Source organism: Balaenoptera physalus, assembly GCF_965194825.1.
Source record: "Balaenoptera physalus genome assembly, chromosome: 11".
NCBI classification, from domain to species: Eukaryota; Metazoa; Chordata; class Mammalia; order Artiodactyla; family Balaenopteridae; genus Balaenoptera; species Balaenoptera physalus.
The window spans coordinates 39,464,649-39,489,437 of NC_138896.1; the positions used below are offsets into that span (position 1 = coordinate 39,464,649).

A 24,789-nucleotide genomic window follows, 5' to 3' on the forward strand; every position below is an offset into this window, starting at 1 on the left:
CCGTAAATAGAGTGTATAATTTCCAAATTATTGCAGCAGAATGGGAAAACTTGGGAGAAGTCATGTAAAATTCTAGTTTTCGGACTGAGAAAGTCTCACAGACGGAGACATTACAACCAAGTGCAACGTAGGGTGGTGGATTAGATCCTGGAACAGAAAGAGGACAGTGGTGGAAAAACTGGGAAGTTCCAAATAAAATCTGCTTAGTTTAGTTAATAGCGTTGTACCAGCATTCATTTCTTAGCTTTGGTAAGTTTGGTAATCATTACAATATTTCGGTAACCCTAGACTTTTTTCAAAATAGAGTTTTTAAAAAAAGCTTTAAAAAATCTGGCTTTCTGGCTTCTTTTTTGGGGGGTGGGGGGACCGCACTGCACAGCTTGTGGGATCTTAGTTCCCCGACCAGGGACTGAACCCACACCCTCAGCAGTGAAAGTGTGGAGTCCTAACCACTGGGCCGCCAAGGGGACTTCCCTGGCTTCTCTTGAAAATCGGGCAAACCTGGCCTGCATGCCCCTGGCCCCCTCCCACCCCCACCCAGGGGCTAGGCAGTGGCGGCCCCTTTACCTGGAATCGCGCTCTCCACTGGCAGTGTCTTCACTGCTTCCAGCTGTTACTCCTAGGCTGCTTTACTCATTCACGATGCATGAACTGTCCCCATTTGCAGGGATGTGAGTCCGGTTAGCATAAATCGGTTCCTCAAGGATCAATCCCTGATCATCCCTGAGCATTAAACCTGGGAATCACCAGACCCAGAGCAAGGGAAATGCTCAGAGGTGCAGTTCCCGCCACATGGTTCTGACTAGGAATGAGGAACCGCCATCTGGGGTAGTCACTTCCAGCTGCTACCTGGTTCCAATTCCCCTTCTTTCTCACTGAGTCCCCATTTTCTCTGGATCAGCCACGTGCCTAGCTACACACTCAATTTCCCAAACTCTCTGGCAGCTACAGTGTTCATGTGACAATTCTGACCAACAACATGTAAACAGAAATCTAGGGATTTCCCTGGTGGTCCAGTGGTTAAGACTTCGCCTTCCAATGCAGGGGGTGCAGGTCTGATCCCTGGTCGGGGAGCTAAGATGCCTTGCAGCCAAGAAAAACCCCCTAAAACATAAAACAGAAGCAGTATTGCAACAAATTCAATAAAGACTTTAAAAAAAGAAATCTACTAGAAGGTCTTCTGGAAACAGAGGTCAAGAGGGTGGGGCAGAAAGGAGGAAGGAGCCGGGTCACCACAGCATCACGGAGCTGCTGAACTAACCCTAGAATGCCTGTCTCCAGACTAGTTGTTAGGTGGAAAAAAAAATTTTTTTTTTTTAATTTATTTATTTGGCTGTGCCGGGTCTTAGTTGTGGCATGCGGGATCTTTAGCTGCAGCATGGATGTGGGATCTAGGTCCCTGACCAGGGATCGAACCTGGGATCCCTGCATTGGGAGCGCAGAGTCTTAACCACTGGACCATCAGGGAAGTGCTTAGGTGGAAAAATGAAATGCCTATTTCACAAGGCACTGTTTGCCAGATTTCGGTTTCGTGCAGTTGAACACAATCCTAACTGAAATAGCAGCAGGATAAAAGAGGAGAGGAGAGGACTGTGGGGAGGGGGTTGGTGACAGCACTGTAAAGGACCTCAGTGATCACCAAAAGCAGTGTGTGACCGTCGTGGCTCGTATAAAATGCTCTACAAAAATTGGCGATTATCTAAATAACAAGGACCACAGACGCTGATTCTTCACGCTCCATAGAATTGAAAAGCCTGGAAGTGGAGGAGGCAGGGGCAGGTGAGTGGTGAGAGACCCTCAGCCAGGCCTGTGGCTGAAGGGGCTCCAGGAGGCTTCTGAGGAGCAGCATCAAGAGAATGGGCAGCACGGTGACAGAAGGGGCAGATGATGGGACACCCAAGAGCCAGAGGCACAGTGGTGGCACTGACCACAGGAGTAAGCGGAGGAGGCTGATTAGAACAAACTGTCTGGGGCTCCGTGTAGCCTGGGTGTCAGTGGACACAGGGAAATCACACAGGCTGTGGTGATGAGAGCCAGGGAGAGAGGGGTGTGAGGACTGCAGGCACACCAGGCAGGTGGAAACAGAGGAGGAAAAACAACACTTCCCCGTACAGATACTCGACAAAATATTTTCTCACACATTCCCTCATATCCTCTGACGCTCTGAGTGATCCTGGGAGATGGGACAGAGGTCACTGTTGGGACTGAATCCTGGAGGGAGGGGCAGGAGCTGACTGAGTTCCCACTGCATGGCAGGCTCCGCCCAATCCTCACAAGTCCCCACAAGGCCAGCCCCGTGGGCTCCCCTGGGCAGATGAGGAAAGTGACAAAAAGCTCAGGCCCGCCTGGCCTGACAGGCGTCTCTCAGAGAACACGCTAGAGGACGCAGCAGAGGACCACGGGGTGCAAACACCGCAGGGCCCGAGCCCAGCCCGGCCTCTGAGGAGCTGTGCGCACGGGGCCACCTTACACACCTGATGCTCCTGAGCCTCAGCTTCCCTTCCACATATCAGCTGCTAGAACGTTCTTTCACCACGACCAGAGGAACTCTTCTCAGTTTCTGGGGTGCAAGTGGTGGCCTCTTGAAATCAGATGTGATGCTGGGCTCTGGCTAGAGTTTGGGATTTGGGGCCAGGGTCTCTGGACTCCCGGTGGATGTTCCTTCCCAGCCCGAGCTGTCTCTTCTGTTTGCGACCTCTTAAGGACAGCAGCTGCAGGGGGAGGGAAGCTGCAGTCTGGCTGCTCTAAAACCCACACACATCCCTTGGGCTGTTGCTTATTTAGATGCAACCCCATGCTGGGGCCCATCCCTGCAATTTGCCGGAAGCCATCCATTTTCACACAGCCCTGGGTGCTCCATCTACAGCTGAGGTCTGCCCCTCTCCCCAGCGCCTGCCCCCACCGCTGGTATCAGCTCGCCCAGCCAGGAGCCGCTTTATTCCCTAGGCCCTCCCCCCGCTCACCGGGCCGGCCCACAGGCTGGGTTTTCACAGGTAGCTGCCACCACAGCCTCCACTCTCCCTGCAGTGCACCCTGTTCCCTTCTTCCTTCCTTCAGTCCTGGCACTAAAAATAGCACCTGGCACTAGGTTTAACCTTTATGTGGCTGAGAAACCTTGGTTTTTGCTTTTGCCACCCCCCAGCACTGTGCCAGTGCCAGAAACCCTCTGACTGTGTCACAGCTTTGCCCCACTTAAGAAGCTGGTGCTGTCCTCAGGACAAGGGTCCCGCAGCCAGAACGAGAGGGGTGCTGCTCTGCGGCCCTTGCACAGAAAATGGAGTCGCTACCAAAAGAAATTCTTACAAAAACAAATACCTGGGCTACTCTGATTCTGGCATTCACACACGTGTTGTGTGTATACACGCTCACAAAAGCCTGCCAAGCAAGCATTCCACCCTCTTGCCCCTTCTAGCAGCTAAAGTTGGGCAAGGGGCACGACTCTATCCATTTCCCACTGGGCAGGTAGATTTCATGGGCAGAGGTAGTTAGGGGCTTAACCCAAATGACCCAGAGCTCCAGAGAGGCCTGGTCTGGGGCTCAAGCGACCAAGCCGCCTGGGGCCCTAATCCTTCCACCAAGTCTAGTCATCCTCGGGTAATGGAGCTTCCCTGACACCCAGCAGCAGGATGTATGCTCTGAGTGGGGTTACTCTGTGTCAGGGCCCATTCAGCTGTGATGCATCCTGTCAGGCCTCTCCCTGCACCACAGCCTAAGGTGGGTCACAGCTCCAAGCCTCGGGTCCACCACCTCCATCACAAAGGTACCAGCTTCCAATTCTCCAAGGGTTTATAATACACCAAGCTGTGTGTATACTGACACATCTAATCCTCACAATAGCCCTAAGAGTCGGGTGCTATTATTATCTCCATTTAACTGATGAGGAAACTGTGGCACAGAGAGGGAAAGTAATTGAGTCAAGGTCACACAGTAACTGGAGGAGCAGGATTTGAGTCCAGGCAGGTTGGCTCCAGTCTTAATCACTATGCTGTACCTTGCATGTGGTGCTGGGTAAGACTGGACCAGAAGCTGGTAAGTCCTTGCCCTGTTGGATCTGGAAGCTGCTCTTAGCCTCAGTCTGGAGCCATCATCCCTGAATCCTCTGTCTAGATGCCAAGAACCGCTTCTGTCAAGAACACCCTGGTTAAAGCCCTTCTGAATACTCCCTGCCAGAAAATGACTGCTGTGTGCTAAAGACAGCCATAGGCTCCGGTCCTCGGCTCCCTCCCCAGCGCATCCCACTCGCCTCGCCTCACGTGCAGCATCACTCTCTGAACACAGAGGCTCGCACCAGCCTCAGCCTGGAATGCCATCCCCGCCACTAGCTAAGGCCTACTCTCCTTCCAGACCTGCCTGCACCGCCTCCTTTAGGAAGCTCCCCTTGACTAGTCCTATTCTGTTCCTTCCTACTGCAACCCTGACCCAGGCTCTCCAGATCTGCGGTTACCACATCAAACTGCAACGTCTGTTAGCTGGTCTGTTCTCACCACGTTACCAGTTTCCCACACCATGCTCTCTATCTATCTTGCAGAGGTAGGTCCCCGGCACCTCGCACGGTGCCAGGCATTCAATGAGTGCTCAACGTACCCTCCCTGAGTGAATAAACAGGCTAAAAGCATTACCCTCAGCCACACTGTGTCCAGTTGTAACAGTTGCCACTATATGCGTTTTCACCTATTACTGTATTACTGCCCTTGAGATGCAGCGAGTACCCCGCAGAAGTTCATTCCACAGGCTTCTGTATCAGGCCTGGGTTCAAACCCTGGCTCTGCCCCTCCCTCTCTGTGACTTGGGGGAGACACCAACCCTTCAGTTTCTCAGCCCTAAAGCTGGCCTACTACCACATAACCTGAGCGGCCGTCATGCGGATGAGATAGCCACACCGCAAAAGCTTAACAGTGCTGGGTGTAAACACCTAACAAATGGGGCTGTGGCTACTGCTACTGTCATCACTCCTGGCTTGCCTTAGGGGATGACATGGAACAAGTGATATTCCAGGTCTGGACATGTGGCGGCCTTTGGAATTCCAGGGACCTAAACCCAGAATTTCCCAATTCCCTGCCTTACGATCAACCGTGAGAAGGGAGAGCTGACAGGGCGCCCCGCTCTGGGTTTGCGCTTCTTTCAGAGAGATGGGCCCGGACCCTTCTCCACCTCTGCCCCTTCCCCCGCCCCTTGGGACGACCTAGTAGCTGCATTTCCTCCTTCCCTCACTGCAGGGGGATGAGGAGCAGCAGCCCCTGGATACAGGGCAGAAGAGTGCTCAGGACCAGAGAGGCCACGGGCGTGGGGCCCGGCCAACTCACTCCCAAGCTTCCCTATCAGTCATTAACCCAGTACTGACCCAGTGCCCTGGGTTTCCAGACCAGCAGCTCTGCAGTGCTCTCTGCTCTCATTTGTCAATCTCAGTCACCCTACTGCCCTCAGGGCACGTGAGAGGCCTGTGTGGCCTTGGAATGGATTCACCCCAGCAGGTCCCCTGAGGCCAACCCCAGGAGTGGCCTGGGAGCTGGTTTTGTGCAGAGAGTATGGGAACCAGAGGAAAGTCTGCTAGCCCCTCCCCCCGTCCCCCATTCTAGAATTCTTCCAATTCCACCAAGAGCCAGCCTGTCAGCCCTGTGGAGTGGAGCTAAGCTACAATAGAAGGAAAAGCCAGCCTCCTTTCATTGTACCTCCTCAGGGAGCTACTAAGAACGTGCCCAGAGAAGAGATCATAGTGGGCAGGAGGGCTCCTCAGCTGGGACCAGCGAGGGGCCTGACGGGCGGCCGGCTTCCGGCCACTGACCCCCACGCAGGTCAGTGCGCTGAGCTGCCACTGACTGTCAGCGGCGGAGGACTGAGGAGTAAAAGTCTTGTCTTCACAGACAACAGAACCACAGCGATGTCAAAACATGCACATAATGCACAGGAACAAAACCGGAAAGACATGACCCAAATTGTTAATGCGGCTTCCCTCTGAGGGGTGATTCTTATTTTCTTAACTATATTTTTCCGTGTTCTTCAAATTCTTTACAATGAGCATGGGACACTTTCATGATGGGGGGAAGAGAGGGAGATACGTTTAAAAGTGTTTTGAAGAAAGAAAACTGAATAATACACTGAAAGATACTGAGGAGGTGAAAGAAGGGCCTGCCCAGAAGCGAGCCAGGCCTCTCCTCGGCAGCCTGAGAGCTGAGGACCCTCCCTGCTCAGAGAAGGCTTTGGAGGTAAGGGCAGGGGTGCCAACGGGCAGAGGGCCACAGCCGGGGACCTTTCCAGAACCTTCTCACCCGAGGACCTCAGGAGCTACAGCTGCTGATGCCGCCAGTGCCCTCCGCTCTTCCTCTGGTTCCGGCTGCTGCCAGCTGTTTTCATTCACTCAGTTAACAAATATTTGTTAAGCACTCACCATCATGTGCCCAACACAAACACCTAACTGTGAACGATGACCAGGGCGCCAAAAGGCCAACACCGCCACATGAGCCTAGTGTGGCTGGTCGGGGAGGGGGTCCCGAGGACGTGGCCTCTGACTAAGAGGCAGGCAGGTGGGGGGACAGAGACCCCAAGAAGGGAGGAGGACAGCACAGAACCTCTGAGGGGTAGAAAGAAGGGCCGCGCGGCTGGCGTGCCGAGAGCACGGGGCGGCCGGTCTGGCTGAGGCTGGAGATCAGCCGGGGCCTCGAAGGGCGAGTGAAGGATGTGGCTGTTTATCCGAAGGGCAATGGAGAGCCTAGGAGGGCTATGAAGAGGATGGGCAGGGTGAGAGCAGCACTTAGAAACGAACTGGAGATGATTTCAGCTGGATGCCAAGAGGCCAGGGTGACAGCAAACCCAGCTGGGGTGGTGGTGGGAGCGAGAAGGCCACCTCCCAGAGCCCTGGAGAGCTGGGGGCAGGAAGCAGCCGCCTGTTCCATTCCCGGGAGGATCCGGGCTGAGGAGCCGAGGGTTGGGGCCCTTACACAGATTTGAGTACGTCTCCTGTCACCTCACTGGCGTCCTCACTGAGGAGAGCGTCAGGGCAGGATTAGCTACTCCAAGATCCCTTCCTGCTCTGACTGGCCTGGGCTCCAGCCTCCCAGCACTGTTCTGGTCTTAGTGATTCCTGGCTGCGACACACACACGTCTGGGCAGCAAATGTGGCACCTGGCACTGCTTGGCAGGAGGTCAACTAACACAAACAGCCCCCACATTCCTGGGCCCGACAACTCCATCCAAGCCCCCCAAACTTCTGACACCCAGCTCTCGCCGCCAGCACACCAGCTTGTGCCTCAGTGGCCCTGCTGTGGGGGGGTGTGGTTACGGGACGTGCACTGGACACCGCTACTCATACCCTTTTCTTTTTAAGCAGAACTGAGACTGGGACATGGGCCAGCCCTTTAAAGTTCACAAGACGCCTTCATGTACATGACCTCACTTAGTGTGTTGAGCACCTACACTGGACTATTTCATCCTAACACTCCGGTGAGCCTGAGAGAAGCTCTAACTCCTGCTGCCATATGAACAAACTGGGTGAGGGGACAGAGGCTGGTGGCAAGGTGAGGGGCAGCGCACCGAGGGGTGGCCAGGCCTAGTGAGGGGGAACAGAACTCGGATCGGCCCAACTCTAATTGGAGGGGAGGAAGGCAGAAATGGGGGTCAGCAGGGCAGAGTGACTTCTGAACCTCCCTGAGGGGAGAGGAGACACAGAAGAGCCCTACAGCTAAGTTCTGTCCAGGAGAAACTGTGACTCCCAAATTTAAATTTCACCTAAAAGTGATCATGTCCTTTGACCTTGTAATTCCTCTCACAGGAAACTGTACCAGGCTGTTCAATGCAATGTCATTTACAATAATGAAATCAATTTTTATAACAACAAAAAAATATTTTTAATAATGAAAACAGAAATGACTCAATGTCCAATAATAAAGGAATGGATAATAAATTAGGGCACCCCCAGAAAATGGAGTATTATCCAGCCATTAAAGTCATGTTTCCATAGAATATTTAATAACTTGTTAAGTGAATAATAGCAGAATACAAAACTACAGAGACAGCATGGTTCCCATAAAAATGACTAGAGAGGGACTTCCCTGGTGGTGCAGTGGTTAAGAATCGCCTGCCAATGCAGGGTACATGGGTTCAAGCCCTCCCTGGTCTGGGAAGATTCCACACGCCGCGGAGCAACTAAGCCCGGGCGCCACAACTACTGAGCCTGCGCTCTAGAGCCCGCAAGCCACAACTACTGAGCCCACGTGCCACAACTACTGAAGCCCGTGCGCCTAGAGCCCATACTCTGCAACAAGAGAAGCCACCACAATGAGAAGCCCGCGCACTGCAACGAAGAGCAGCCCCTGCTTGCCGCAACTAGAGAAAAGCCCACGCATAGCAACAAAGGCCCAATGCAGCCAAAAAAAAAAAAAAAAAAAAAGGCTAGAGAAAGAACGAAGTTTCCTTGTACGAATAGGGTGGTAGGTGATTTATTATTTTTATGTTGCTCTACTTTTAAAACTTTCTGTACTGAACATGTATTACAGTCATCTTACTTGACTCACCAAAGCATGGGATACATTGCTGGATCCTTTCTCCTTTACGTCTTTTCTTCACTTGGCTCCCAGGTTTTCCTCTGACCTCAATGGCTGCTCCTTATCAATCTCCTTGGCTGGTGCCAGTCAGCAATTTTCTTCCCAATCTCTAAAGGTCTCTTTCATTCTCCATCTACATTCCCTCCCTGCATGATCTTATGCTGGCTCATGGCTCTCAACACCTTCAATATGCTCTTGACTCCCCTATTTATTTCTCCATTCCCAGCTTCTCTGAGATCTCCACATGGATGCCCATTGATATCACAAGCCTAACACATCCAAAACCAAGCCTTTGACATTTCCCCTAAAGTCTTTCTCATCTCAGTAAGTGGCAACTCCAACCTTCTAGATGATCAGGCCAAAATGTAAGAGTCAGCAAATCTGGTTGCCTCTGCTTTTAATAAACACCCAGGATCTAATCACCTCCACTGCTAGGATCCCGGTCCAAGTCAACATCATCTCTTGCCTGGATTACTGCAACAGCCTCCTAACTGGCTTCTCTGCTTCTGGCTTCACCCCACTACTCTCCACACAACAGTCAGACCGATCCCTTTAAGTCCGATTCTGTTCCTCCTGTGATCACATCCCTCCAGGCGCTTCCTGCCCATCTTTACACTGGCTTGGAGGCCTTCCAGAACTGGTGCCCCTGCCTGCTACCTTCCTCTCAGGATGCTAGGCACCAGGCACACAGCCTCCTTTCTGGTCCTGAACGAAACAGGCATAGCCTGCCTCAGGACCTTTGCAGCTGTCCCCTCCAGCTGAAAATGTTCTTTCCCCATGGCTTGCTGCCTCACCTCTCAGGACTTTGCTCAAATGTGACAGTCAACCTGACCACCTGATTTAAAATCACCCCAGCCCACCCTTGGGTACTTCTATTTCTCTTCCCTGCTTCAATTTTCTCTGTAGCTCTTACCACCATCTGGAGAGAGAGAGAGAGAGAAAGAGAGAGAGAGAATGCGCATGCGCATATACACAAATATTTATATACATACACACACATACATGTATGTATGTACCTATACATATGTGTGTGTACTTTGTTACTCATTTGTTAACTGCTTGTCTCTCCCCAAAAGAATATAACTCTACGAGCCAGAGATTTTCGTCTGTTACAATCACACTGATCCTCAAATCTTAGAGAAGAGTGACTGGCAGACAGTAATTGTCCAACAAATCTTGCTGAATAAATGGATAACTTCTTACAGTTGGAGAAAAGCTTTTCGTTCCCAGCCCAGCCTGAAGTAGCCCCGTGGATATCATTTGTCCTCAGGCTTCAGTTTTCATGGGGTATTCGAGGCTGCTCTCCAGACCATTCCAGTCAAAAGAGGAGCTTATCAGGATTACGATCAATTGGTAGAAATGGGTGGAGGGGAAAACACAGAGTCCAGAAGCAGCTGGCTGAGAGGGCCGAGCTGTGGTCCGGGCAGCTCTTCTGCTAATCTGCAAGGTGACCTTGGGGAAGATGGTTCATTCTTCTTGGCTCCATTGTCCCCATGAGGAAGGAGTGTTGGGCGTGTCAACACACTTTGACTCTAAAATCCTTGCACAGGGTAGACCTAGAGAGCACAACCCAATGGAAGGAGGCCCAGGCCATTCACAGGCCTCAGCTCCTCTCAGGGCAGGGGTAGGGAGGTAGTTAACAAATCCTCAGGAGCCTTTAACGTGTTTACACTCCAGTCCAGGAGGAAGATAAAACCAGTACCTGCAACCACCTTGGGGAAGGCTGCACACAAACAGGGGAAGGGGAGGAGGGCGGTTGAGTCCTTGAGGAGGAAATGGTCTCTTGCTGGAGGCCTCAGGGAAGGGTCAAGGCCAAGGAGAGCTGGGTTATCCAGAAATGATCTTAATAGTAAAATATGCTCATTAGAAAAAACACTTAAGGGTTCAGAGAAAAAAGTAAAGTCAAGGAATGGGCAGATGGCTTTTGTTTACACAGGCTGAGGGGTAGGGTGTTCTAGGTAGGGGGAATGCAGGCTCCTAGGCCCAGGAGATGGGGGTGGAGAGAGACACAGCAGAGCTGGGTGGCGGGGACCGGAAAAGGCTGGGAAAGCCAGGATGCAGGCCAGGAGTTGGTCTGCCTTCAGGGTGGGAGCTCTCAACCACTCCAGGGTCCTGCTTCTCACTTCCATTCCTGAAGCCCTCTAATGCTACAGTCTCCCGTATCCTGGGGAGTGGACCCTCCGTCCAACTAATTTCCATTCCTGGTCCTGTCCTGTCTGACCTCTGGTCACCAAGTCTCAGCCTGCACCTTCCTCCTCCCCAAAGCCATCTTCTCCAGACGAAGCGAAGCCTCTCCTTACTGCAGCTTTGTCATTGGAAGGTTTCTCGACCCCTCCTCCTCCTTGGTTTATCATGCTCTCTCCCTGTGCAGCTCCTGAAACCCCCAATAATCAAGGTGATGAAGCCAAGTGCTGGAAGGGCAACACTTTAAATCTCAGGAGCACATTTTCCTTCTCTCTTTTCTCCTAAATCAGTGAGGGGCCAAAGTGTCATGAGACGCTTTCCTCTAGGCGTTTATTAACCTTTGGATAAGGCAATTCAACAAATGATAGCAACTGCCCAGGTCCTGCTGAAATCCAGACCCCAGCATGACTCCTCTCTATCTGGAGGTGAGAAGGTAGTGGGACATAGTGGAGAAAGCACTGGTGCTGGACTACATGACAAGTATACTCCCAGCTCTGTCTTTACTATGCTGTGTACCTCTGGGCAACCTTCTAACCTCTCTGTGGCTCAGTTATCCCATCTGTAAGATGGAACTAATATCCACATGCCTTCCGAATGGAAGCAGCCAAGCTCAGAGGAGACATTAAATATGAAAAACATTTGTATTATACAAGTTATATGCCAAAATGTTAATGATAGTTATCCCTTAGGGGTAATTTTGATTTCTTCCCTTATTGCTTATCTGGTTTTTCTATAATGAATATGTGCTGTGTTTCGTAAGCAAAATAAAGCAAAGAAAAAGTTTTAAAAGCATGATACAAACATGAGATATTGTTATTTTAGAGAGTAGCAAGATGAAGCAGGAAAGCTGAGCAAGTCTACCTCAAGACACAACATTCTGGCACATGCATGTCATGGGATCCTCCGCCGACCCTGCAGGTGGCACAGATGTGGTGCCACAGCAGGACGGCCGGAACACACGGCTGGGAGGAAACAGCGAGCAGTCGAACTGCATGTCTGCCTCATGCCCATTTTATGGGACTGCAACACAGAGCTGACAGACGCCTGCCCAACAACATAAACAACCGTGGAGGGTTTAGAATGGGAAGGAGGGAAGGAGGAGTGTGACGGTGGGGAGATAACAGTCTTTACACGATTGTAGTTGTAGTTGTTTTTAAAACAAGCATCAATGTCTTTTGTAATGAAGCTGAGTAGAAAAGCCGGGAGTCTCCTTCAAAAACGCCTTGCTTTCTCCCTAACACAAGCTCTGGGCCTCACTTGAGAGAAATCAGCTCAGGAACTAAGGGTGAGTACTGACAGCAGGAAGCACAGCAAAGCAAAGCGAAGCTCACCTGGTGGTGGATTCAAAGGCATTTTCAGTACTTGCTTTCTGTTCTCCCTTTCCGTTTCGAGTGCACACCTGTCTGTTTGCTTTCTAAAGTCCCAGATAAGGGCCTAGTTAACAAATATTTGGAAAGCATGAAGTCTCCCAAAGAGGAAAGGCAGAACCAGAGGTGAGGGGGTGAAAGGACAAAAAACAAGAGTTATCAAATCTCAGGCAGCCCAGAACAGACTTTTTAAACATTGAAGCACCTTGGAGAGTCAGAAGATTGGCCCATGCCCTCACCTTCCAATTCTCATAATATTCTGACAGCGGCTTCCGGATTTTACACCTGCATGACAGCTTGCAAGAGCTCTGAGGGAGAAAACTGGTCAAAACCCTGCAATCTCACTCCTTAAGACTCAGGAGCCAGGAGGAGGGGTGTGTGGGATGAGATGGAGAAACTCCAAGATTGAGTGATTTAGTAATGACACTGGGGAATTCATTCAGGGAGCGGAAGGCCTCACACGTTCGGTCATGTCAGGTTCCCAGTAAGGGTTCCAGCCTCACCCGGAAGGAGGATAGAAGGGGCTCCCTCAAAAGAATCATGTAAAGCACCGCGGCTGTTCCTTGAGTGTTACAACCAGCGGAGGTGGGGGATCTGTTCACACCGCTTTCCCTCCGGGCTTCGCTCTCCAGGGCCCCCTCGGCCCCTGCCTGCCCGGCTGCCGGAGCCCTGGAGGTCCCTCCAAAAGGTAGGGCCCAAGGAGGCCATGAACCAGGGGCAGAAGAACTTCCCAGAACTCCCCGCAGGGCCCACACAGCATGGCCTGCTCTTTGCTGGGCTGCTTTGGCCCAGGTCCTGAATTCGGTCTCTTCCCTCTGGAGGCCTGTGGGGATGAACAATGTAGGGAGAAGCAGCTGGAACTCGGGGAGGCTGACTCTCCTGGACTCTCAGCTCTAACAGCAACAGGAAAACATGGCCTTGACAAACCATGTCCGGATTCAGCTGGAGCCACTGTTTTCCTCAAAACAACTGCCCTGGGGAAGGACACCATTAAAGTGTGAGGACAGACGCTACTCACCGAGCACGCAGGTGCTACTTGCCTGGGGAGAGGTGCTAACCGGGAAGGTGACAGGCCGAGCGGCCGGCAGGGGCCGTCCTGGGGAACTCTGGAGCTGCTGCCCGGCCCTTCTCCCTGGCTGCCTGCTCCAGAACCTCCGCCCCAATCCTGAGGCGACCAGAGTAAGTACGTGGTGTCTCCCCACCCACAGTGACCTGCTTGGCAAGGCTCTATGCACCTTTCCCCCATCAATACTTCCTGTCCCCCACCCCGGCCCCCAGGCACCCAGGCAGGCTGAGGCACTGCCTACCCCCATCCCTCCGGACCGTCCTGGGCATTCACGGGCCAATGTGGGGATCCTGGGCAGCAACCCGAACATGGGCCAAGGCCAGTGACCTGAGGCCCGCACCTCCCTCCCTGGACAGGCGGGGCCGGACCGGCACCTGCAGCTCACCTGTGTCACACCCATGCGAAAGCTTTTATTCCAAGGGTGGTGGAGGAGTGCCTGACAGCCCGCTGACCTTCCTACAGAGCCGCCTGCCACGTGCGGAGAGGAGCCCAGGTGGGACAGGCACCCCCTCTTCCCTCTCTCCCCACATCCTCCAGGTGCTGGTGTTCTTTTGCTTCTGAGCACTAGTGCCTGGTGCCACCCTAACAGTGACTAGCCACGCCAGACAAGGCGGACTGGGGTGAGGGCAAGGGCAAGGGCAGGGCTTTGGCCCAGCTAGAGCTGAGTCTGAGCCCCAGCTCTGCCACTCACTAGCTGAGTGGCCTTGGGCAAATTGCTTCATTTCTCTGAGTGACGATTTCCTTATAGGTACAATCGCCCAGCCCAGAGAGATGACATAACTTGTCTACAGTCATGGGGAGAGACGGTTGTAGAGCTGGGTTCCCAGTGCCGGTTTCCTGGCTCTCAGGGCTTTTCTGACTACACCAAGATGTTTCTCAATAGCAGGTGCAACTGACAGAGAAATTGTCTCTTTTCCAACATGGCTGTCAGTTATTCCCAAAAGTCAGTGAAAAGTTCCTTCCAAAGTTCTCTGCCTTAAAACAAAAGTAGCCTTCACAGACACCAACCTACCAGGTGACTAAAGTCAGCATCACCTTTACAGGGGCAACTGGCATCATCATGCCTCCTTATGCGAAGTAACAGGAAGCACTCATCACCTCTGCGGGCTCCCATAAGAAACGTTAACCGCAGCCTGATCACAAGGAAACCAGAGAACAAATATGGAATGTGGATGATCTATGACATAATGTTAAGCAAACGTAACACTGTTAGCAATTGGTGAACCTCAGTAAAGGAAATACGAAAGTTCATTGCACTATCCTGTCAACTTTTCTGTAGCTTTGACCTTTTTTAAAATAAAAAATAGAGACGAAAAAGGCTATTCTGCTTTCAGCTCATCGCATGGCTCTGAGCCAACGAAGACTCAGTTGTGTCATGTTCAATTCTCTCCCCAGTAAGTGTCCGGAATATAAAAATCCAAGCTTCTCTGCATGTCGTTCAAGGCTTAGCACAACAGAGATCTCAGAGTTTTCCGAGCTCATCTTCCACAAGCCTCTACAACCTGAATCATCTTCGTCAGCCAAAGCTGTTTATACGCTGCTTCCAGCCACTGGTTGGAAACCCATCTGTTCAGCCAGCAACTTTCAAGGAGCACCCTCCATGGACCAGGCACCCACCCTGGGTCAAGTGCTAAGGGGGTCCCAGAGACGCTGTGCTGTACGAGACACAGCAGCTGCCCTGGGGAGCTCACCAGCCAGGAAACCCTATGACGCTCGGCTTTCCTCGAGTCCTGCCTTGTGACATCTCTCGATGAGCATTTCTATGCAACACTTCCTTCCCAACATTTCTTGAGAAATTTATGTGTTACTGAATCCCAAAGCCTGGGAAACATCAACTGAGTATTTGGGAAAAGGTATTATAATCCTCTTGTGAGAATTAAAGCCTAGCAATCAACCTAGGGATGTTACTGGTTCAAAGGAATCCACTGCTTCAAGTCAAATCAAGGGCAAGAAACTAACATGCAGAGTTGAAGGTTAAGGCTAACATCTTTGGGAACCAAGACAGGAGTGCATAGGAAAGAAGTGACAAGAATTTAATCAAGTCCTCCTTGAAGCCACTGCCATGTTGTAAGTGTGTATTCTTGGCCTGCTCTGTTGCTAACAGTCATTCTTGCAAATATGTATTAACGTATTTATATACATAGTATATACAAATTCTCCCAGCGGTATTCTAAGAAATAAGTTTGGAGGCAAGGTAAGTTCTTAAATTGGCAATTTTGACACGTGATTCTGTGTACTACTGTTAACGTTGTTAGGAGATCCACGAGTTAGGTTATTAAAATACTACCCAAAAATGTTTACTGGCATTTTCTAGCATTTGACTGTTTGCTACAGAAGAAATACAAAGAAATGATGAGTATGTGGAATTCTAGGACACAAAATCAGAGACATCTAAAATGTGAATTAGTAAAAGCAGTCTTGATTAGAAAAAGCAATAGTTAAACCAAAACTGGGGCAAGCAAAGCGTTTTCATCACTAAAAAAGGAAATGAGTTTATACAAAATGTAGCATGTACCTCCATGCCCAACCTGAAGATATTTTGGACACACCCTTAACAAGTCAACCAACATCAACGCAAAATGAAAGAAATTTTTCTACATTCGGAACACTTGTCTATATCATGGAAAATTTTTCTACATTACAACATTTCATGAGACAAAGATCAAGATTATCAGAAAGGGTAATTAATGCTTTGTGTATTTTATTTTATTTTGGCCTTGCCGTGCGGCTTGTGGGATCTTAGTTCCCCGACCAGGGATCGAACCCAGGCCCATGGCAGTGAAAGCACCGAGTCTTAACCATTGGACTGCCAGGGAATTCCCATGCTTTGTGTATTTTAAAATTTCATTTTAGACCCACACAAATATGACCAACTGATTTTTGACAAAAGTGAACAGCAATTCAATAGCGAGAACTCAACGAATGGTGATGAAACAACTGAAACAACTCAAATGCAAAAATTAAAAATAGGAAAACCTTGACCTATGTTTTATACCTTTTATAAAAATTAAGCTAAAAATGGATCATAAATCTAAATATAAATTAAAAGACCATAAACTTTTAGAAGAGAACATAGGAGAAAAACTTTGTGACCTTGGGTTAAGTTCTTAGATGTAACATCAAAAGCACAATTCATATTAGAATATTTTTTGATAAACTGGACTTCATCAAAATTAAAGACTTATGCTCTTCAAAAGACACCATTAAGAGGATGAAAAGTTAAGCCAGCTTCTGGGGTGCTGGAAATGTTTGCAGCTGGGTGATGATTTTGTGGAGTATACAAACGTGAGACTAAGACTAGTCTTAAGTAACCAGTCTTAGTTACGTAAGACTAACGCAGACTACACACTCCAACTGTGGTATGTTATACCCCTTATAAAGCAAGCAAGAAAATAAATAAATGGCACATCCCCAGATTAAATAAATAAGTAAAATGCAATAGCAAGAAAGTGTGGAAAGGGCTATGGAGAAATACAGAAACTTTAGGAGCACACTGCAGGAGGCTTATCTGAGGAAGTGATATAAGCTGAGATTTGAAGGATGAGGGGTGTTAAGGGGGTGAGATGTCCCAGGTGGGAAAAACAGCCTGTGCTGAGGCCCAGAGGCAGACAGTGCCTGGTGTGCTAGAAAGTTTTGGGTGAACAGAGTGTAGAGTTCTGAAGGGATGAGAGACGCTATTTCAGACACTCACCTTCTCTCACTGTGTTGTTTTAGAAGCCCACCAGTGAGTCTCTGCCTTTCTCTGCTCTAATTCTACCCACCCCCTTGCCTCAGAGTTAAGTCCACCCTTAGAAACTAGGAAGTCAAGGCTGCCCATGTCCGGGCCCTTTATCTGTCCTTCAGAGAACTGAACACCTCAGCGAAAGGGACAGCTCGCCATTCCCAGATGGGCTCTTCGTTCTCAGCCGACTTGCCTGGCTCTCCTTGGCCTTCCCTGGGAGTGCCTTTCCCAACCTGCTGGTCTGGCTGAAAGAAGTGCCATAACACCTACTCCAGAATCATCCCTGCTTCTCCCAAGTTGGAAATATTTCTTCCTTCGAAGTGGCCACCTCTTGTGTGGCCTCCATCACCCAGCTAGCTGTACCCTCGCCCTCTTCAAGGGCAGTCTCTGTCTTCCTCCTTTTGGCATCTCCCCTGTGGGACAGTTGTACATAGTCAGTTCCCAAATCAATCCCATAAACGATTTTTTTAATTGAATGAGGCTCTGGCTAGAGGGAGGGGGAAGGGTGCCACGGGGGATCATAGCAAAGGCTGCCTGGGAAAGTGTCAAGACTTTGGTGCTTCCAAATTCCCGACAGTTATTAACTTTCAGGATTCGGGAATGAGGAATAGAATTTCCTGGGAATTCCCAAAATTGTAAATTACTCTGTAACTTTCACAACACTTTATGAGTTTTTAAATAAGAATGAGAGATCATAATAAACTGAATTATTTTTCTGTGAAAAAGTTTCAGAGGTTTTACTATAAAAGAAAATAAAAATATATAGTAGTAAATGCATGCATAATTTATTATTACTAGGAACAATATAATGTGACAGGATTACACATTTTATTAACATGTAAAAATTATCTCTACCTGATATAGATATTTGATAATAGAAAATGTTAATGAAGAAAACATTAACATAAAATGAAAAAAATAAAAATCATTTAATGATTTAAGGATAGTACCACAAATATTGAATATTTAAAAGTTATTCTTAAAGTGAAATTAAAATTTTTTATTTTTAAATTTCCAGACACTAAAATTTACCCTTTCTGGTGTGCAGTTCTGTGAGTTTTGGCAAACTCATAGTGATTAACCACTGCCATAATCCAGATAAAGAACTGTGCCATCACCCCCTAAAGACAATGACATTCCCTTGTGCCACTCCTTTGTAGTAAACCTGCTCACATCATTTATCATTTACTCCTGGTCTGTTCTCTCTTCCTGGAGTTTTGCCTTTTCCAGGATGCCATATAAATGGAATCCTAAGTATATGGCCTTTTGCCCCTTCATTCTAATCCCAGCAATAGTCCCCCAGAACCTGAGGAAGTGGGAAGCTTAGTGGGAGTCTCTGGGATGGGAGCCACGTGTTTGAAGAGCCAAGTTCCAGACCCACAGACAGTTAGAGACTGGTGGCAAGAGTGCAGCCTGTTCCTGGACACGCCATGGCACTGCCAGGAGATACTGCTCCAGGAATGGGGTTGTCATTGGGAGGGATGTTTCTGACCAGGCACCTGGCATCAGCTACACTGTGCTGTCCCTGGCAGCTTGTGACAACGTGAACCTTTGCGAGTAGTAAAATCAGGAAGGGCCTTGGATAGCACAACCAAGAGTCTGGGTTTTTATGGTAGCAGGGAGTTTTTGAAGAGTCCTAAGCCTGGAAGTAGATGTGACCAGATTTGTGGTCTGGCTGCAGACTGGGGAGGGGGCAAAGAATGGAAGCCGGGGGCCTCTGAGAGACTTTGGAGTAATTCAGATGAGAAAGGAAGAGGGTAGGTCAGGGAGGCGTTTGGCACTTGGATGACAGTACTTGGTTCATTCGGTACTTGGATTATTTGGATCTTGAGTGGACACTGGGGGATGAGGGGATAGCTTCAAGGAGTCTAACTTCAAGAATGAGACCCCAACCCAGGATCCACCCAAACATAAGGCAGGAAGGCAACAGCAGAATCCACCACACTGTCACCTGGCTGCAGGAGTTTGTTGGTTGACCCTGAAGGTCCTGTGACTCCTCAAAGTCAAGGGTGAGGCTTCAGAATGGGCAGCCCTGGAGATGAGATGGACAGACAGACAGACAGACAGGCCCCTGCAGACAGGTTGCTGCAGTCTTTCTCCCCATGTCCAGCACATGGTTGTTTCTGGCCCCAGGAAGCCCTGCCTTGTGCTGCGTGGAGCCGGGAAGAGAGCAGCTCCTTGGAGGTCCTTGTCCTTCTGCTTTCTCCCTCCAGTTGCTTCTCTCAACCTTGGGTTTGCATATTTGTCCGGAGGCGGGGAAGCCAGGCCACTCCCAGGCCTAGACCCATTTGGGCCACTTGGCAGGGTGGGTGGTATTGACCAAGTACTGTCAGCCCCCTGCCTCACCTAGCCAGGTCCGTGGTGTCCTTGAGGAAGCCCCTCCTTTAGGAAGCAACCAACCCCCACCCCGCCCAGTGGGGTCAGGTGTGTCAGCTGGGCTTCACTTCAGCTTCTCAGCCATAAAATGGGGCCACACCCCTGCCTGATAGGCTAGTGAAAGGGCATGACAATGAATGCTCAAGGCAAACTGTTGCGTACTATACAGAGTATAACAACCACCAGTGAGAAGTTGCCTTTGGCTCTCCAAGGTTCCCCACCACCTCCTCTTGCCCACCAATCTATGAGGTCCTTTGCCTCCATCTCACAGTGCAAGAGCACTGCCACCACCTTCTTGAAGCCCTCTCCTCCAGGCGCTCTGCCCTCTGCTGCCTGCTTTTACTTTACCCACCCCTGAAACCTCCCTTACACACACCTTTCCCTGGGTTTGTCCTTGGCTGGCTTCCCTTCTCAATGCACAAACCACCCACTGGGGTTTTCGCAAACTGTGACTGCATCTTGCATCTCCGTCCTGGGCTGCTCTCCTACTGACGGTCTCAACAACCCACGGAGGCCTCGTAGGGCCTCCTAATGCATCCAAAATGCAATCGGTGATCTCTGTGTCGGGCCTCAGGCATCCCTGACCCTTGTGCCCAGCAGTGCCTGGCAGGTGGAATGTGCTCAGTTTGTGTTTGCGGAGCTGATCACCGTGTGCTTCTTTCCTCTCCTGCCACCTTCCACCTGCGACTCCTCCAATGCTCCTTGTGCCGTCAATGGGACACCATCTCCTAGTCACACAGGCTGAAACACCGGCACCGTCGGATCCCTCCTCACCACCGACTTTTCAACCATCCACTGTCCCCTTCCCCTGACTCTGCTGCTGTCCTGGCTCAGGCCCTGCCCACCTCTCACCTGGACCTGCCTCTAGACACTCTCTTGCTCCAATCCAACCTCCCTACTCCTGCTGGTGACATTCCTAAGCCCAGGCATGATCTGCCACACCCCTGCCTACAAATCTCTGCAGCTCTCTTGTGCCCAAAGAATAAAATTCCAACTCCTTAAATGCAGTATCCAAGGCCTCCCACATTCTGGCCCCAACCTGTCAGTCCAACCACAGTGGGAAAAAGCAGCGAAAATAACTGACATATACCAAGTGCTTCCCATGTGCCTCTTAATCCTTATAATAATCAGGACTACAATTTGACAGAGGAGGAAACCAAGGACAGGAGGGTTAAGTAACTTGCCCAGGGTCACAGTCCAAACTCATAAGGAGTGTCCTGGGTCAGAACTAACAACCTTTTAATCCGTCAGCCTTCCCTGAAAGATTAAATCTTTAAGGCTAGGATATGCCTTTAAAAAAAACCTTTGCAGCAAGCTCCACGTTGCCTCCCTGACTTCGCAAAGGGCGAGGAGTGGAAGAGGAGAGAGGGCAACAGGTGTTTCTGAGATTGAAATCAAAGACACTGCAGGTTCTATAAATTATTCCTAAAATTCCCTTTTAGTTCCAAGAAGGAATATCAATGTTTAATGGTACAGAAATTTTATAGTAAACGGAAGTTGTATTTTCTTTACATACAATTAACTACAGCATCCTGAGATTCCTGATCAATCAATGTACACAAATATTCATACCAATTTTACAGGACCAATTTTACAGGAGAAGGATTTTACTACTCTCAAAGGTTCACGTTGTTACAAGCTGCCAGGGACAGCACAGTGTAGCTGATGCCAGGTGCCTGGTCAGAAACATCCCTCCCAATGACAACCACATTCCTGGAGCAGTATCTCCTGGCAGTGCCATGGCGTGTCCAGAAACAGGCTGCACTCTTGCCACCAGTCTCTAACTGTCTATGGGTCTGGAACTTGGCTCTTCAAACACGTGGCTCCCATCCCAGAGATTCCCACTAAGCTGCCAACTGTTCCCACTTCCTCAGGTTCTGGGGGACTATTGCTGGGGTTAGAATGAAGGGGCAAAACCACAAAAACAACAATGATGATAACGATAAAAGGGAGAGAGCAGAGGAGAGGGCGCAGGAGAACTGAACATCAGAGAAGAACACTGGTGTGATAAATTCCGGAGGCTGCTCGGGTGCCCACTGGCTGGTGGGTGAGGTGTGCTTCCTCATGCCTTCCTCCATTCTGCCCCACTTACCCTTACTCAGTACTGTGTTTGTTTGCTTATCTATGTCTCCTCTCTGGAATGGGGACTCCTTGACTGGTCCTAATAACTAGCAGATGGGAGGTGCTAAATTAACGCTGAAATGGTGGTGGACCTTGCAAATTGTTTATACAATATCTACTCTCTTCTTTTCCCTTAGTTACAAAATCCCAATTTTATTTCAGTTGGCAATGTGTCCATCTAAAAGACTTCTCAGCCTCCCTTGCAGCTATGGGAGGCAAATGAAGGGAAGTGGGAGCTATTAGGTGGGACCTCCAGCAAAGCTCCTTAAGGGAGAGACAGTTAGCATATGTCCTTTTTATCTTCTCCCCACATCTTTCTGGAAACTTGACATGATGGCTGGAGCTCCAGCAGCCATCTTAGACCATATGCAACCCCGGGGTTGGAAGCCATGCACTAAGAATGGCAAAGCACAGAGACCATACCTAGATTGTCTCCCCCAGATTTCTTTTAAAAACCTAATAGAGAATAAACTTCTAGTGGTTTAAGCCACTGCTATTTCTGGTCTCTGCTTACCGGCTGCCAGATGTAATTCCTAATGAATTCATGAATAAACCAATTAAACTTGGTTTTCTTAAATTACTCACTGCTGACTTGCAGTTCAAAGGCCAGTCACCACCTCTAACCTCTGGTCCTTGTAATATAATGATAATTTTCCATTAATTATGGACATCAGGAAGATGCAAGGACAAAAGCAATACAAGGAAGAGGTAGTACAAGGTGGAGAAGTAGAGGATGAAGATGATGAGCGATGGAAGCAGGAGAGGAAGTGGGAAAATGAGGGGCAGACAAGAGAGGGGACGTGGGGGGAAGGCAGGGTAGGAAGAGAGGGCAAAGGGTGCCAGAGTAAAGGAAAGGGGAAGATGAGGGGCAGGTGGAAACCAAGGAGAGATGATGGGGAAAGAAGGGAAAGGGAATGGAGTTAAAGTGTCCTCTGGCAACAGTCACTATTTAGAGAGCACTCACTGTGGGCTGGGCACAGTGTCAGATACTCTGTACCATTCTCTCTAATCCTCATCCTCCTGATGTAAGTATTATCATGCCCATTTTACAAATGAGGATGGGGCTTCCCTGGTAGTCCAGTGGTTAAGAATCTGCCTTCCTTGGGCTTCCCTGGTGGCGCAGTGGTTGAGAGACTGCCTGCCAATGCAGGGGACACGGGTTCGAGCCCTGGTCTGGGAAGATCCCACATGCCACGGAGCAACTGAGCCCGTGAGCCACAATTGCTGAGCCTGCGCGTCTGGAGCTTGTGCTCCGCAACAAGAGAGGCTGCGATAGTGAGAGGCCCGCACACCGCGATGAAGAGTGGCCCCCACTTGCCGTAACTAGAGAAAGCCCTCGCACAGAAACGAAGACCCGACACAGCCATAAATAAATAAATAAATGCATCATCACATTTAAAAAAAAAAAAAATAATCTGCCTTCCAATGCAGGGGATGCGGGTTCGATCCCTGGTCGGAGAACTAAGATCCCACATGCCGCAGGGCAACTAAGCCCACGCACCACAACTAAAGAGCCCACGTGCTGCAACTACAGAGCCCACACACTCTGGAGCCCACACCACAACTAGAGAGAAGTCTGCATGCCACAACTAGAGAGAAGCCCGCACGCCGCAAGGGAAGATCCCCTGTGCTGCAACTAAGACCCGACGCAGCCAAAAATAAATAAATAAATAAATAAATAAATAAATAAATAACAAATGAGGTGGGAGTTCCCTGGTGGCGCAGTGGTTAAGAATCCGCCTGCCAATGCCGGGGACACGGACTTGAGCCCTGGTCCGGGAAGATCCCACATGCCGCGGAGCAACTAAGCCCATGCACCACAACTACTGAGCCTGTGCTCTAGAGCCTGCGAGCCACAACTACTGAGCCCGTATGCCTAGAGCCCATGCTCCACAACAAGAAAAACAACCGCAACGAGAAGCCCGCGCACCGCAACAAAGAGAAGCCCTCACTCGCCGCAACTAGAGAAAGTCCGCGCACAGCAACGAAGACCCAACACAGCCAAAAATAAATAAATAAATAAATTAATTAATTAATTAATTAAAAATTGAGGTAACTGTGGCTCTGACATATTAAATAACTTCTCCTGAGTCACAGAAAATGGAAGAGGCAGAAGACTTCCTTGAAGTAGCCTTGGGGTGGGGGGACATCATCCTCCCTTCTCTCTTTATCCTGCTGCCTGGAATGTGGGTGTGATAGCTGGATCCATGGCAGCCATTTTGGACAATAAGAACAACAGCCACACCCTAAGAATGACAAAGCAGGGAACTGGAAGGAACTTGGGTCCTTTACAACCTAGTGGAGCTTTCACAACTGCCTGAGACTAAAGATTACCTACGCCACTTGGAGTCCCCATCCATAAATCCATCCATAACTGTTTCAGATCTCACTTTGCTCAATTTTCCTCTGATCTTCAATAGCAGATTCCAAAACCCACTCCCAGAGAGCCTGATTTAGCAATCACTCTTCTAGAAAAATGGCATCAGACTAGAAAAGGCAAAGAAATGATCCAAGAGCCCACAGGAAAAATCTTGATGCCTCAAAAGCAGCAAGCTGGTGATCTGCCCCTAGAAGACGAGACCTTGGAAATCAGCAAGTGACACCGTAAACCTATCATTATTTAAAGACATGGAAGAGAGGAGGAGTTCTTTTTCTTCCCCACTTATTTATTTATTTTTTATAAATTTATTTATTTTTTAGGAAATTTATTTATTTATTTATGGCTGTATTGGGTCTTCGTTGCTGCACACGGGCTTTCTCTAGTTGTGGCAAGTGGGGCTACTCTTCGTTGTGGTGCGTGGGCTTCTCACTGCAGTGGCTTCTCTTGTTGGGGAACACGGGCTCTAGGTGCGCAGGCTTCAGTAGTAGTGGCTCGCGGGCTCTAGAGTGCACACTCAGTAGTTGTGGTGCATGGGCTTAGTTGCTCTGTAGCATGTGGGATCTTCCCAGACCCGGGCTCGAACCCGTGTCCCCTGCATTGGCAGGCGGATTCTTAACCACTGCGCCACCAGAGAATTCCAGGAGGAGTTCCTAAAGACACACTCTGGGCCATCCTCAGTAACAAAAAAAGGTGGTCCTAATAATCTCAGATCAGTCTTTAACGGTGCTCACAAACCATCCAAGAAAAAAAATAAACTGATGGTCAAACCTCAGAAAAAGAAGAGCTCCTTTTGAGCAAAAGCACCAGGCTGTCAAAGGGGCACATCTGCACACAGCAGCATCACACAGAATTACTGTCTTGGGCAACAGGCTGCAGCTTCCTGTGCGCTAGGAATTCTCTCCAACTAGACGGCAAGCTCTCCTCGCTGAGGAGAGGGACTGTGGCATTACTATTTTGGTATCTTCAGCAGTAGCACCCAGCACAGTAGTGAACACCCAGAGTCGTCAGGAAAGAACTACTGGGAACCGTGTGTACTG

General features: G+C 49.6%; 1 protein-coding gene and 1 long non-coding RNA gene across 6 annotated transcripts in view; one reads left to right on the plus strand and one right to left on the minus strand.

Annotated features, from left to right (window-relative positions):
- PPARD (peroxisome proliferator activated receptor delta) overlaps positions 1-24,789 on the minus strand; it is a 77,138-nt gene that overhangs the window by 19,504 nt on the left and 32,845 nt on the right. Inside the window, exon 3 of one of the 5 annotated variants that reach the window (XM_082412633.1) lies at positions 8,508-9,456. The exons of the other annotated variants lie outside the window; for them this stretch is intronic. The gene's annotated coding sequence lies outside the window, so the exon portion shown is untranslated. The remainder of the gene's footprint in view (positions 1-8,507; positions 9,457-24,789) is intronic. 5 annotated transcript variants of the gene reach the window in all.
- On the plus strand, positions 9,474-23,804 carry LOC309637703. Its single transcript, XR_014250768.1, has 2 exons — positions 9,474-13,267; positions 14,198-23,804. It is a non-coding gene; the product is annotated as an uncharacterized lncRNA (long non-coding RNA).